We start from the raw sequence: 14,933 nt of genomic DNA, 5'->3' as shown, positions 1-14,933 counted from the left end.
CAGAGGATCAAGGAACTGGAGCTGAGGCGCAGAGACAGAGAAGTGCAAGAAGAGAGAATGGGAATGTGGGGCACAGGTAGGGACTAAGGGATTATATCCCTTGACACCATATCCTGCAGAAGGGTACACTAATCCAAGCTATGTACCCGCTACGATAGGGATCCCTCCCGCGGCAGTAGGATCCCCTGCAGTGTCAGCAACATTACAGCTACTGCTCCCCCACCTCCGTATAGCTACCCGCCTGAAGCACCAGCATTGCCAGAGGACAGGTCTAGGGAGTTTCAGGATAGGTTGACATGGTTGCAAATGGAACTACAGAGGTTACAGACATCCCCAGAAACAGGAAGGGAAGTAAGTGTACTAGGAACGGGGGTAGGAGAGTGCAAGTCAGGGGAACTATTGCTTAAAATGGACGTTGAAGGTATAAAACGTGTAGGGGTTGGGATGGAAAACAGCCCGGGTGGGTGGATTGTCATGGGAGAGCAGACTACAGTGTTGGGAGAGAATGTGGAGGGAGGGGATGCTGGCACATTCACAGAGAACCCGAGTGAAGGCGAATGGAGGGGTGAAATGGTGGCTGAAGATACTGCCTAAGCAGTAGGTGGATGGGCGGGAGGCAGGTTAAGAACAGAGCTGGCCGGATGGCATTGGTGAAAAGGTGTTGTGAAGCAGATTTAGGGAAGTAGAGTAAAGATGCAGATGCCCCTTATACGTAAGGGGGAAGGAAGGACACAGTACGTGCCCTGGCCCTAAATGGATAAGAATAATTTACAGCAGGGGCGAGCAAGTGGATATACAAATTCGGAAAACAAACAGCAAGGGTACACCTGGCAATAGGGGGATCTGGAGAGTTTATTGGTTGTCGTAGTTGGGGATCAACCTGCAGATGTTATGGGTTTAGGCTGGATACCCGGGGGTAACCTTGGGGGGATCATGCACATGATGGGGCATTATTTATTTTTGCAATTTATATAGTGCACCCAACCCGGAGGCATATGGCCGTCATTCAATGGAGTTAGATCACTGGTATGGGAAGCATTACAAAGGGCCTTTACGGACACTCCCGATCTACAGTCCCTGATGCAATATACCATGGGTGATGATGAGGACCCAGCTGGATTCATTCTTAAAAATGGAGAGTGAGATGGGAGGGCTGTGGGATCAATCAATACCATTTTTCTATTTAATTGTAAAGAGGTGTCTGCCGAAGGAAGTGCAGAAGGCATTGGATAAGATTGTGAGTATTGAGGCAAAATAATGGCCGCAAATACAGAGCATAATAGTGCATCATTGCAAGAGGATTAAAGAGCGGGAGAACGAAACAGTGCAGAGGCGCCACGGGGATGAAGCGAAGTTGGTAGAGAAAAAATTGGCAAAAGAGGCACTTCAGGTGCCCATGCCAACGCCAGCACAGGTAGAGGGAGCAGAGAGAACGCAGTAAGTTGTGAGTGCCACTATTGCAGCGCTCTGGGCGGGTGGAGGACCAGGGCGGAGGGCAACAGTACCCCGGCCCACAGTGGCTGCAAGGAGGGCCGCAGCAAAGGAGCGGGGAGGTGGATTTTATGAAGCAAGAGGTGGAGGGTTTGGACCGAGGGGAGATGGGTTCGGACGGTCTCAATGTTGGAATTGTTTGACGTGGGTGCATTTCACAAGGGGGTGCCAGAGCTGGTGCATGGCAGGGTATAGTTGAGGGCCGCAGCAGCAGGGCCAAGGGCCCCAAGAACCTCAAGGATTAGGGTACCAGCAACAGGGCCAAGGGTGCCAGAACCAGGAGTATCCTCGGGGCGCTACCACACTTTTAACAAGCAGCTTCAAGCTTCGGACACACAAGTGCAACATCCGCCGCATCAACAGCAGGGTGGTGTTGTCCAGGTAATCGGGGCACCAGGTGGGGCGACTGCTCCCTTTGGGTAGGAGTAGGAGGTAGCCCTTTCTCGTTCCCTGGAACAAGCACGTATCCTGACTAGGACAGCCCACAGAGAGCCTTCGTGTGTCCGCTCCTGTCGACGACTATCCACCCTGAAGAGGAACCATTGGTGGGGGCGGAGATAGGAAACAAGCAATTCATATTTATGGTGGATTCTGGTGGAACTAAATCGTGTGTCATGGAAGGCAACTTTCCACTATCTGTAAAATATCTTGAGCCGCAGGGGTTTTCTTGGGCTATTTCCAAGGTGCCATACACTGAGTAGTTGGATGTGAAGGTGGGAGGAAAGATAGTTCGGGCGCCCCTATTATATTCCGAGAGTTCCCCTGTCAGTCTACTGGGTAGGGACCTGCTCAGTATCATGACTATATCCTTTACAGATCAGTAGCATGTTCTACACCTGGGATGTGTGCTGTAAGGGCCATGCTAATTATCCATACAATGGCAAGGGAGGTGGTTGTCCATGGGATTCCCGTAGACCCAGACATATTTATTTATGGTATCACAATGCTTGTGAAGGCAGTGCCCCAGATTGCCAAGCAGTGCTGTGAGTGCCCACTGATTTCATTTTTCATCTAGCTGTGTCACCCGAGGTGGTGGCAGGAACGATACTATCGCTGGACCTGCAGGGGTTGGTCGTTTCAGACGTAATGATTGTCCTGTTATGGGTGGATGGGTGTGAGTAGCGCACAGTGCTCTGTGTAGACCCAACAGTGCAGCTAAAGGAGGTGATGGATTCTGAATTGAGAATAACAACAGAGGGGAAAATAATTCTAGAAATGTGCATCCCTTGTGGCATAATGGTACAGTACCATAGAGTGCAGTGTCCCTTGTGGACTACATATCCATATGCTGTAGGGTTATTTAAAAATGTAACACCTGTGCGTATAACCCTAAAACTAGGTGCAGTGATGCCCCGGGTAAGACAATATCCACTGTCAAGAGAGGCGGAGGAAGGCATTAGAAAGACCATACAGGCTCTCCTGGACCAGGAGATTATCATGCCATCTACTTCCCCGTGAAATACAGCGATATACCCGGTTAAAAAAATCAACGGGGGGCACCTGGAGAATGATCCAAGACCTGTGCCCCGTAAATGATCTGGTACAAAAAATGTTTCCAGTGGTTACAAATCTTGCAACGATTTTATTGCGCATCCCAAAAAAAGCTACATATTTCACTGCGGTGGATTTGTAAAAGGTGTTTTTCTCGATTCCACTTCATTACGGCATTTACGCAAGGCCCGATGAGGTTGGAGCATACTAGATTACCTCAAGGGTATTGTGACAGCCTGAGCATATTTAGCAGAATACTGCAAGCTGATTAAGGAAATATTCAAGTTCCCAGCGCGATTATCCAGTATGTAGACGATCTGCTAGTTTGTAGTGACAATGAAAAGCATTGCCGAAGAGACTTGGTTTCACTGCTACAATTACTAGCTTGTAAGGGGTACAAGATTGATAAGGCCAAATTGCAATATTGCCAGCAGGAAGTAATTTATTTAGGGCAGTTCATATCGGTGAATGGGAAGAGGATACTACCCGATAGGCCAGCATCGGCACGTGCCACCGCAGACCCGCCTCAGTTATGGAGATGCAGAAGTTTCTGGGCCTGTGCAATTATTGCAGGGCCTGGATCCTCGATTACGCAGCATTCACCAGGCCACTTTTGCAAGCCCTAAGGGAAGCACAGAAAACAAAGAACCACAAGGTATTGTGGACGATAGAAATGTTTAGACAATTTGATGATTCAAAAGAAGTCATCCGCTCGGCACCCGTATTGGCCACCCTGCACTATACACAGGAATACACATTGGCCTATTACAGTGATACTCTGGATGCAGCGATGCAAGGGCTGTTTGCATGCGAATAAGCACTAGCAGCCACTGCCTTTGCTATACAGAGAAGTTTGACAATTGTGATGGGGTGTTCAGTAACGTTGTATGTGTAACATCCTTTGCTATTTTGGAGCGGTCGAAGTCCACCCTGACTACACAAAGGTTGTCCGTATATGAAATTAACATTTAGAAACCTCACATTCATGTGGTTGGGTGTATGACAGTGAATCCTGCCACCTTTTTAACAGATATGCCCACGACAGACGACTTGACAATACACGACTGTGCCACATACAAGGGGGAGGAGGATGATGCTACCAAAGTAGGGGATTGTGCATTAACAGAGGGTATGGTACTTTTTGTTGACGGGTCGTCCACAATTGATCAGAAGGATAGCCAGAGGCGGACAGGGGCAGCAATGGTACAACTTCAAGGAGGGGCGGGGGGAGTACAAGATGGTGGTTATGAAGAGGTTGCCTACACACTATTCCGCACAAGCGGCAAAACTCACGGCACTCATCGAAGCACTGAGAGCGTGGCAAGGGTGTCATTTTACAATATATTTCAACTGAGCGTATGTTACAACAACAGTACACGCGGTTCTCTCCCGTTGGAAGAGGAGGGGGTTCAGGAGAGCGGATGGATCTGCAGCGCAGCATGCTCTGCTGTTAGAGATGCTGATAGAAGCATTCTCACAGCCATTTGTTGTAGCGGTCATCAAGTGGGCCGCCCATACTCACGGGACAGACGAAATCTCAAGGGGAAATGCAGCCTCTGATGCAGCAGCCAAAATGGCGGCGTACCAGTCAAGTGACACATCCACTGAGTACGTTCTGACTGCCCACTGACAGACGAGCATCCAGTTCCTTACACCACATTGCCCATCTCACAGATTGAGCTTCAAGGAAAGGCACCTGAGTGGCAGAAGGAGTTGTGGTTACAGAGAAGATGTAAGCAGTCTGACAGATCTGTTGTGGAGACAATAGAGCTCTGGGAAGACAGTGATGCCCGGGAAATTGCTAGCGGTAGCATTTGAACAATTGCACTACCCATCTCATAGTTCAAAACAATACATAGCTGCAGATATACACGAGGATTGGCTCACACCAAATATTCAGGAGAGCATCACTGATATGGTCGTTCACTGTACCACATGTCAAAGTTTTGGCACAGGTATGACACTACAGACATTACGGGGCACATTGCCATGCCCTATTGGGCCATTCTGTGAGTTACAAATAGACTACGCCGAAATGGGGAACGTTGTAATGGATCAAGGTACCTCATTGTGGTGGTCTGTTCTTCTCGAGGTGGGTGGAAGCAGGGCAATGTACGCACCCAGATGGCAAGTGTGCTGCAAGTTTTCTGGTACAGGAAGTGTTCCCACGATGGGATGTGTGCCAGGTCTTGAAATCGGACAATGGCACACATTTCTTCAATGTGTTATTCCAGCATGTTACAGCACTACTTGGTATCAAGCATCGGATGTGTTTGATTTATCACCCACAAGCCAATGGCGTTGTGGAGAGGATAAATGGCCTCCTCAAGAGTAAATTATATAAATTATATAAACCACCTTGAAGAAAAACTGGGTGTACTGTCTGCCCCTGGCCCTTTTTTAGCTTACGCACGCAGCCAAGCAAAGACCATCACCTGTTGCCTCACGAGGTAGTTACTGGTCGGCATGCATACCCCTATGTCCTCTGTGAGAAGGGTTTCTGATGCTCATAGGACTGCAGCAGTGTTGGGAGAGGAATTCAGGGATTATTTGATGACCCCATCTCAGCCCATTAAATATGTCTCCCGACAGATTGCACCTCCCACAACCATGACTACAGAGACGCCCGATGCTGCAGACAACTGGAACAGATCCTGAGCATATAATGGCTCGACCACTGCTGCCAGGGGATTACGTCTATGTTCGCAACTTTGTGCGCTGTTGGAACAATCCCCAGTTCCAGGGACCATACGAGGTGGCATTGTACACTCTCCTTGCAGTGAAAGTGCAGGAGCTGCGCTACTGGGTCCATCTCTCTGACGTTCGTAGGGGACCTCCAGAAAGCATAGTAGTGCATCAGTTGTCGTAACAACAGGGGTGACAGTACTTGTACCCCGAGCACCTCACAGGCCTTCCCGAAGGAGACACAGGTGTGATGGCACAGTCAAGTGGCAGGCCAAAGTTCAGCTGCTAGCTCCACACTTTTCTTCTTTTAAGAGCTCTTTCTCCCTCTTTCTCCCTCTTTCTCCCTCTTTCTCCCTCTTTCTCCCTCTTTCTCCCTCTTTCTCCCTCGTTCTCTCTCGTTCTCTCTCTCTTTCTTTCTCTTTCTTTCTCTTTCTCTCCCCCTTGTTTCTTTTTTGTCAGTGTACGTCTTGCAAGTCCCTCCCTTTTGTTGTCTTGTGCATCTGTGCCTCTATTGCAGGTGAAAAAGAAGATGGATGCAGCTCATGTATGGTTAAGTAGGGACCCAAGACCCAAGGCGTAGAGCTGCAAATGAAAGGCTATGGAAATATATCTATTATTGTTGGTTAGCACTTGCTGGAGGATTGTGTGTGATAATGCTAATACTACTGGGAGTGTATTGGGCAAGGGTATTATAGAGAGCAGTCCTATAAATGGTGTGGTGGGGGAATTGGATTGTATATTAACCAAATGGAACGATACATATAAATGTCAATAATGCAAGTGGAGTTACATATATTAACACTAATGTGAATCCGGATAATAACAATGGTAACTGGTTCAATGATTACCATATGCAAGTTCCGTCTGTGAAAGAAGCGGAGAACAGCTGTTTACAAGAAGTAGGGGAAGGTTTACCACTGTGGCAGAGTGTAATGTTATTTTTGAGAGTATTACTAAAGCGACTATCCTCGAGACTGTGTATGGAAGAATTAAAAGAGAGGCACAACGAAAGTATGATACATATCTAGGGTTGGGTTTTGATGTGATCGAAGATATTCATCACCCCGAATTTGGTAATTCATGGTATTCTGATGAGTGGTGAGGGGAGAAATGCTGTAAATGGGAGCTGTTATGTGTGTTCACTCATTCCGCACACGTCAGGGGCTCCCAAGGTGTTAGTAACATAAGCAGTCCCAATTATAGAAGCACAATGCCTGGTTCATCTTGCACTTTGCGGAGTAAAAGGAATGTTCCAGGCACACAGTGTGGAATTGCAAATGGTGAGCCCAGATTTCGTAGTGTTCCGATGACAAAAGAAACATCAAGTGTGTTGAGTTACCTTTTCTGATGGTGAATGGGTGGAAATATGTCAATAATAACTGTCAGCACAGTGCATTACCTTGTGTGGCAGAAGGACTGGTAACATACAGCAAGGACAGAATAGCACGAGTGGTCAACTTATGTGCACAAATCTGGACAAAGCATATCACAAAGCTGACGTGGATTGAAAAGCTGGCTCAAGTGCACAAGGACGGAGAATACAAGCTCTGTTTCCGCAGCAAGGGTACAGTCTCTGTTGGCACAATGAACATTGTAATAAGACTCTCTGATCACAGATATGAGGAAAGGAACGGTGGCATTGATGGATTACTACTGGATCTGTGGTTGTCAAGTTTACTTGCACCTCCCAGTGTCATGGAGGGGCTATTGTTTGCTGGCCAAATTGCATTCAGCGCTATTGGTAATCCCTGAAGGGGGACGGGGGGGGGGGGGGGGGAGTGCTGCCTGCAGAGGGGCCGACGAGTTTCCCCACAATAGAACCTGAAGATAAGAGCCTGGTGCCCACGCAAGAGCCTCACATCAGGCTAGGAAAAGGCCAATTTCAGCAACCATAAAGAATGAAATTGTTGAACTGCATCTCTAAAGACTCTTCCACTTTGCTTGCAGAAATACCAGAAGAGTGTCGGCTGTTCAGCTCAGTGGAGTCCTTCTTCGCTTCCCTACTCTTGCCAAGGGTACAGGCGGGAAGTAAATACCAAATGGCTACAGATCGTGCTATGGGAACTGGTCCAGTTCGACACAGAGAATGGGTTCAAAGTGATCAATGTTGAGTTACGAGCACTAAGACTCATGATAATGCAAAATAGATAGGTGCTCGATATGTTGACAGCAATCGAGGATGGGGTTTGCAAAATATTTGGCGATTCCTATTGCACGTTTGCACCGCCAGAAAATGCATCACTATCCCACATCATTGCAGCTGTCCATGCCTTAGATGTTGGCATGAAGAAGGAACAAGGAATTCAGGACAATGATTGGCTAAGCATGACTTTTAATAGGGCCTCAACATGGCTGGAGCAATTGTGAAGATGTTAATGCCCATCATTGTGTTCATCCTGGTCATTTTCTGCATGTCAGCTGGTTCTTCGATGCTGTGCCACTGTGGCACCTGATAGCACAAGAATGATATCAATGGGAGTTCAAAAGCACCTAGCAAAACAAAAAGCATTGAAGTGCAAACCGATATTCCACTAGGTGACCCGAAGTATGAAATGTGTCCCATCCCATATCGAGAAAGTTGACCCTTTATACCACACTGTCATTTGCCAACTCCCTGATCCAGAAAACTACAGATGTTTGGGTGGACCTGGCGGGGGAGGGAGGGTGTATTTACATGACTTGTTCACCTGAAGAGTATGCGGGTAGGGGGGAAAGTTTGCGTTCAGTGTGTAGTGTGTGGGTGCCAGTAAAAAGGAATAAGCCATATGTGGATGTAGAAACTGGGAAGTGGGAGCGCATAGCAATTTGAGAATTTGTTACTATAGAAGTAACGAAAGGGGGGAATGTTGGGAAGGGGACAGCCCCACCCCCTACCCCAGGTCCTTTTAAAGTAAGGTGAGCTGCATTCAAGGCACTGTAATGAACCCAGGGGGAGGGGAGCCAGTGAAAGGGGCGCTCTCCCGTCCAGTAGGACCCCATGTTAACATCAATTATAGCATATTCATATGGTGCGGCCGGCATTGCTATTTCACACAGATTTTAGTATTTCTTGGTAGAAAAGAAGGCTTACGCTGTAAGCACAGTAAAGACGGCATTACATGCGCTCGGCCCAAATCTGCGAGGCCACAGAAATTTCCAGTCGTGCCCGAGCTCCATTGAGTACAGTTTGCACCCCCACCCGACACAGTTTGTCCATTGTTCTTGAAAGCATTGCAAAGATGTGTCTTTCACCCAAAAGGAATGTGCCCTGGAAGGCCGCGATTAGAGGCTGGCACCTGGTGGGCATGTTATCTCACTTTGGCCAAAGCACGACCCGACCCATTCCCAAGTCACTATGAGTTGTAGCCCATATAACTGACCAAATCCTAAGCTCCTTGAATCCCATGACACCAGGTGCCCTTTGACCATCAACCCCAAAGTAAGAAGTGTTGAAATGTTCAAAGAGGATGGAGAGGATGTATCGTTGCAGCGACAATCGTGTGATTTGTATTGCGAGGTGCTGGGAGGGATAAATTAGACTTCAAACAAGGGTGGAGACCTGGGAGTCAGATGATGCGAAGGAGTGAGTAAAATGTGTGGGTGCAGGTTAGAGGGCCCTGTGCGTCTGTTTTGAAGCCTGCCAAGTGCATGGTATGAGTGATAAACAAGTTGTATAGTACGAGTATAGTTCATTTGTTTTCTTTACCTTCGACATGTGAAGCAGATGAGCCCCACAGCGACCACGTGATGAGATATACGGACCTGGCTGGGACCAATAAACTGCCATCCATATGGATAAAGGCAGCACCTGTATAGGGTCCATCCAATCAGCTGTGCGGGTGTGTACTATATGTATTGCGTCATTATGATGATTTTGCCTTAAATGTTTCTGCTTGTACCTCTTTTCAGCAGAATGTTCTTGGCAGCAGAGTTCTTTGCTGTTGCTCTCATCTGTGTATGAGATTAAAAGCGTGTTATCCTTACAAGATCGACTTGGGCCTTTCTTCCCTAGCGGGTTATTTTTTCTCTGGTGTGAACGTTCAGGGGCTTACTTTCAATGGCCAGCTTTTCCAAGAGTTTGCCCAGGAAAGGGGTGATGCAGATCGGGCGGTAATTAGCCGTACAGCATGAATCGGCAGAGGGCTTCTTTAGTAGGGGGTGCAAAAGGGAGTGCTTAAGGGGGGAAGGGAAGGATCCAGTTGCAAAGGAGCGGTTGCAGAAATTGGCCAAGGCTGGAGTAAAGGTGTCAATGTGGTCCTTGATGGTTCTGGATGAACAGGGGAGCACCTGTTTTGACAACACTTTCTTAGAGTGAGTGAACGTAACCTCAGTAAGAAGGAGTGCACAACGATTAGCCTCCACAAGAGGGACGCATGCGGCCTAAGTTGCGAGGGGGCGCAGGCAAGCAGGGGGTGGAGGATGGGGCAAGGACCAGTTGCAGGAGAAACCATGCATATTCAATAGTGAGACGGGGCACCAGGTCAGGGGGGGATGTGTGGAGTGTGGAAAGCTAACTCTCCCCGCACCTTCTTACCTGGCGGCTGCAGACAGGAGGGTGAGGTCATCCACACTCATTGTCTACGCCGCTACCCCATCGCCGCCAAACACCTGCGTTGCTCAACACTGCAGCCTTGTGCTACGAGTGCTTTGCTGCATGGGGGGTCCGTGTCTCAGTTCTTATGGGCACGGATGCATGGACATAGCGAAGCATGCTACATATAGTCGGCCAGGGTCTCCTGCGCACCTGCATCGCTCAACACTGCGGCCGTGTCCTGCAAGGGCTTTGCTGCAGAGGCTCCGTGGCTTAGTTCTTATATGCATGGATGCATGAACTTAGCAAAGCATGCTACGTATAGTCGGGCAGTGTCTCCTGCACACATGCATCGCTCAACACCGTGGCCTAGTCCTGCGAGGGTTTTGCCACAGGGGGTCCATACCTTTGTTCTTATAGGCACGGATGCGTGGATGTAGCAAAGCGTGCTACGTACAGTCAGGCAGCATCTCCTGCACACCTGCGTCGCTCAACACTGCAGCCTTGTCCTGTGAGGGCTTTTAGTTAGAGCCCAATCCTCAATTTTGAGCATAGAAGTCTGCAGATCTCTTGGAAAGACCATTAAGGAAAAATTATAGCATATTACTTTTCTCCCAGTGCACTGTCACCGTCGGTGCTCTCCCACGCTTGAGTCTCCTAGTACCTAGTTTAGATCCTGTCCCAAAGCTTCCCATGTCCCTGACACAGGCCCAGGAACATTACAGTGAAATCTGGGAATAGCAGTGACATCCCAAAACTGGCCCCTGTGAATGTGCCGAGGAATTTGAGCCAACAGGGAACTATGGAATGTGACTTATGACACCTGAGCATGCCCCAATCTGGTTTTAAGCCTGCAAACATTCACATGGCTCGTGCATGTCCCACACTACTAATGCCCGAGTTGATGGACATAAGCTATTTTGTCCCAGACGATGCAGATTACCCTAATGAGAACTGGTAGCTGGAGCCAGCATACCAAACGTCTGAGGAAGTACTAACTGCAAAAAAATAAGAAGCTACAATATATTATTGTTAGGGTTATTAGGGTGAGTGTGAACCTTGCTAACAAAGCGTTACTTAACAAAGTGCTATCTAACAATTCTATTGAAAGATCTGCCCAACACAACACGGCTGTGTTAGACTCTCGAAGCAGACAGACTGCGGTCCAAGCAGAGTTGGTATTCCCTGAGCAAATTAATCCTCTGCATCTAGTCACCTGTGTGCATGGGAGTATCTGAAGGCCAACTTGAGGGTCGACGTTGGAAAGAAGCAATGTAAGATGGAGATGGCAGTGCTACCTGGGTTCCTGGACAAAGTTCTCCCTGGCACTGACTTTTCCCAGTTTGACAAATGTTTTCAAATTACTCCAGTGGAAGAGTCAACTGCATTACAGAAAGATCTATCCGCTTGGGAGGGACAATCACCAAAAGAGAAATAGTGGCCCTGATATTTCTCACTGTAAGTGGAAAAGACCTCCTACAGTTTCTGGTCTTCCTTCAAAATTCCCATGCAAAGGGGCTAGGGGAAATGAGGGAGAAGGGTAACGGTCCCCTGCCTGGTTCTGCCAATCAGCAGGCATTGACTTGGGGAGCGCGGTGCCACCCCAAGCCAGTGAGTGTTGTACCTTGGGGGTGGGCGGGGGTGGTATGAGGAGGATCCTTGAGTCTCTTTCCCCTGGTACCCAGCATCTGTCAGATGACATTCACATTGCACCACCACTGTATCCCTCCCCACCGCATTACTCCATCAAGGCAGACCAGCCCTAGAGACCTTAACACTCTTCCAGAAGATCTTGGTTTCATTTTCTAATCCGTATCATATTATGAATTTGTTTACTTTAAAACTAATATATTTAAAAATGAATACACCATGCTCTAGATCCTTATAATAATTGATTGGCGAAGACCCAAGTGGCAAGATTCCATGTCTCAGCCATGTCATGAAACAATTGAGGGCAATTAACATCATTCATCTGTTTCTGCCAGTTAGTGTGCTATCTGGAGGTGAGGTCAATTTGTGGACCGGCCATGCCGTTTCTATGAGCATGTGGGCACCATCAGAGAAAGTGATGAGCTGCTGAAACCAAAGAACAGAGGGCTAATGATCATCATTCCCCAGGGTGTGCAGAAATAGAAGTGAAGAGTGCAGGGACATGAGGAGGAACAGAAAGTTGAGGATTAAGACAGCGTTTACCAGTTGAGGTGCAAGGTTAAAGTTGGAGACAGACAAAGAAAGACAAAGGACACAGAGATGTAGAGAAGATTAAAGGATAGAGTGTGTTCTGACTGGTGGAAATGTCACGTGGTTTTTTCATATACATAAAGAGAATGGACTACACAAAAAGACATTTATTTGGGAAATGTAGTTTTTTGATGTAATATTCTTTTATAAGTTGTAATTGTTATATGCTGCTAGAGTTCTAAGTAAAGAGAGAAAGCATGATCCTTCGGCTCTGTGTCTTTAATAGAATCTTGACTTTTCATAACATTATTATGGAAAATCAGTATTCCGCTCATAAACCACGCTGCAAAAATCGGAACTGTGTCAAGCCTTCAATTCTGCAGCAATGATATAAGGCAATTCCAATATAAGAGACTGGTGTGGATAGTATCAGCACTGGTTCTGTGGCTGTTAGTGGTATGTCACCTAGGGAAAACCAGACCTGCCGAAGTGGAACAGACCGGTCTGGTCTCCAGAAGGGAACTCCCAAGGGAAACCATTTTGGAGAAGAAAACCCTCAAGATGGTAGACGGGATGCTCTCCGATGAAGTAGATCGATGTCAGGAGCGGTTTGAGTGAAGCCCATGTCACACGTAATGAAGACAGGGCAACTGCAGCACAAGGACAGCAGATCGAGGAGAGAGGGATACAACTGGAACCAGGCCGGACAAGCACAGGCACCGGGAAGCAAGGAAACAAAAGGCAACATACGCCAAGCTTATGGGAGCATAGTGATGCGTACTCCTTACCTTTGTTCGTCCTTATAAACAATTTAGAAGGAGACTCATTCGTGCCCGGCTGTACTGAATACAGTCGCCATCTTAAAAACAACTAGACCACTGCCTGCAGATGTAAAAAGGACCCAGATCGCCACATTGGTAGCAGTACTTGCAGAGAGGAACGTGTTGTTTACCCCAACGTCTCCATAATGACCAAGTGCAGTTTAGATTCATGACAAACTGCTCAGCAACTACCTTCTCCCATTGAAGCTGTGAATATACCCGGTAAGTGAATTCTGGGAGATTGTGCTGAAAGACATATAGGAAATACTTGACATGCATTTCCTGCTCATCCGAAAGGTGGTACTACTGGCACTATTTTCCAAGTTATTTTAGCTGGTAAGGAAATTCACCAGTTTAGCACTAGTGCTTGCCAAGCCTTGTATAGCCCTCTGATGAATGCGTAAGGGTGTCCCAATCCACGCAGACTGGGCTAAGGCACCATTATTGCGTTTGGCTCATGAGGAGTGCTATCGATCCATGCGCGTCCAAACCAATGGCAGTAGTATGTGAGCCGCTGATATACGTTGGTTGGGGGTAGAAAGTCTAGCAGCAAAGAGACGAGAGTTGCTGTTTGTACAGCATTACCACGCACTGCTTGAAAACCGGGATGGAGCTGTTGTAGTGTAAATATGCTGAAACTCTTGGGTGGTGGATGGGGGCGTAGCTATGCTGTTCATGTTGAGGGGAGGTTGATGTCTCTTTTAGTTTGGAAACAGTATACACTTTGTAGATTATATGATATGTGTTGATACATTTTTGTATGTTTCAAAAAGAAATCACAAGGGCCTTGCACCTTGGTGGTGAGATGGCACTTCTTTGCCTCTTACACCAACAAATAAAGGACACTTGCTTTCCCTGGGATTGTGGACTCTATCCACAAATTATGGCAGATTCAAATGATGAAAATGGAAGCACTCCTCACACTGGACTTTCCCCTGGGTTATTTCCTGAACGCCCAGCTTCCTGCTGAATCCTCTAATGCAGTATGCGCACAATGAGCCTGTATTACAGTACTGATGTAGAGCAATATCTGGAAGATTCAAATAGTTGAGATATGAGAAGAAAGCATCAAGTAATGCTGGGAAGCTCTTGAGACTAAAGTCTGGTCCCGGTGTAAGTACCTGCTGGTTCAGTGTGTTATAAGGCCTGATATTACAGTCCTTTGAAGTTCCTCCTGCAGATATCCCAATACTACTGCATTAGTGGTTGTGAACACCAAAGCAATTTTTGAAAACAGCTAACACGTACATTGATGCTCTGGCTTTCAAAGTGATCTTGCTCCATCCGTAGTACAGACACTCCAAAATGTACTACTTTTATTTATTTTGCATTTGTAGAAGGGCACTTAACCCAGGGGCAAGTAGGCGCTGATTGCAAGAACCGTGTGTGATGCTGCAGTAATCGTATAGAACTCAAAATGGCCATTGTACTCTTTGATAAAGAACACCAGTAGCATACATCATGGATGCAAGCGACATAAAACAACTGATTTGCTAGGCACTAATTTTCCTTCGCGGTAACCAACCAGCCCTGCCATTTGACCTTCAGAGTGGTGGTAGTGCTTTTTCGGGGAACACGCCAAAGGCATGAGCTCCTGGCAACCGACGGGGACAGAGGGTTTGCATCGTTTTCCTCTGTTAGCTCATGCTTCAGACTACAGCATCTATTTCAAGTACTCCGTCGCATGACCACTCATCCTTGAGTTCGGATTTAGAAATGTTGTAAAACCAGTTCTGTTTAATGGTCTCTGCCTC

General features: G+C 47.3%; 1 protein-coding gene across 3 annotated transcripts in view; it reads left to right on the top strand.

Annotated features, from left to right (window-relative positions):
- RILPL2 (Rab interacting lysosomal protein like 2) overlaps nt 1-14,933 on the top strand; it is a 132,379-nt gene that overhangs the window by 107,092 nt on the left and 10,354 nt on the right. The window lies entirely within an intron of this gene.

The sequence above is a fragment of the Ambystoma mexicanum genome, chromosome 10 (assembly GCF_040938575.1).
Source record: "Ambystoma mexicanum isolate Mex_15411 chromosome 10, UKY_AmexF1_1, whole genome shotgun sequence".
NCBI lineage: Eukaryota > Metazoa > Chordata > Amphibia > Caudata > Ambystomatidae > Ambystoma > Ambystoma mexicanum.
Note: the sequence above shows the minus strand (reverse complement) of the source record. Positions and strands in the feature narration are given on the sequence as shown.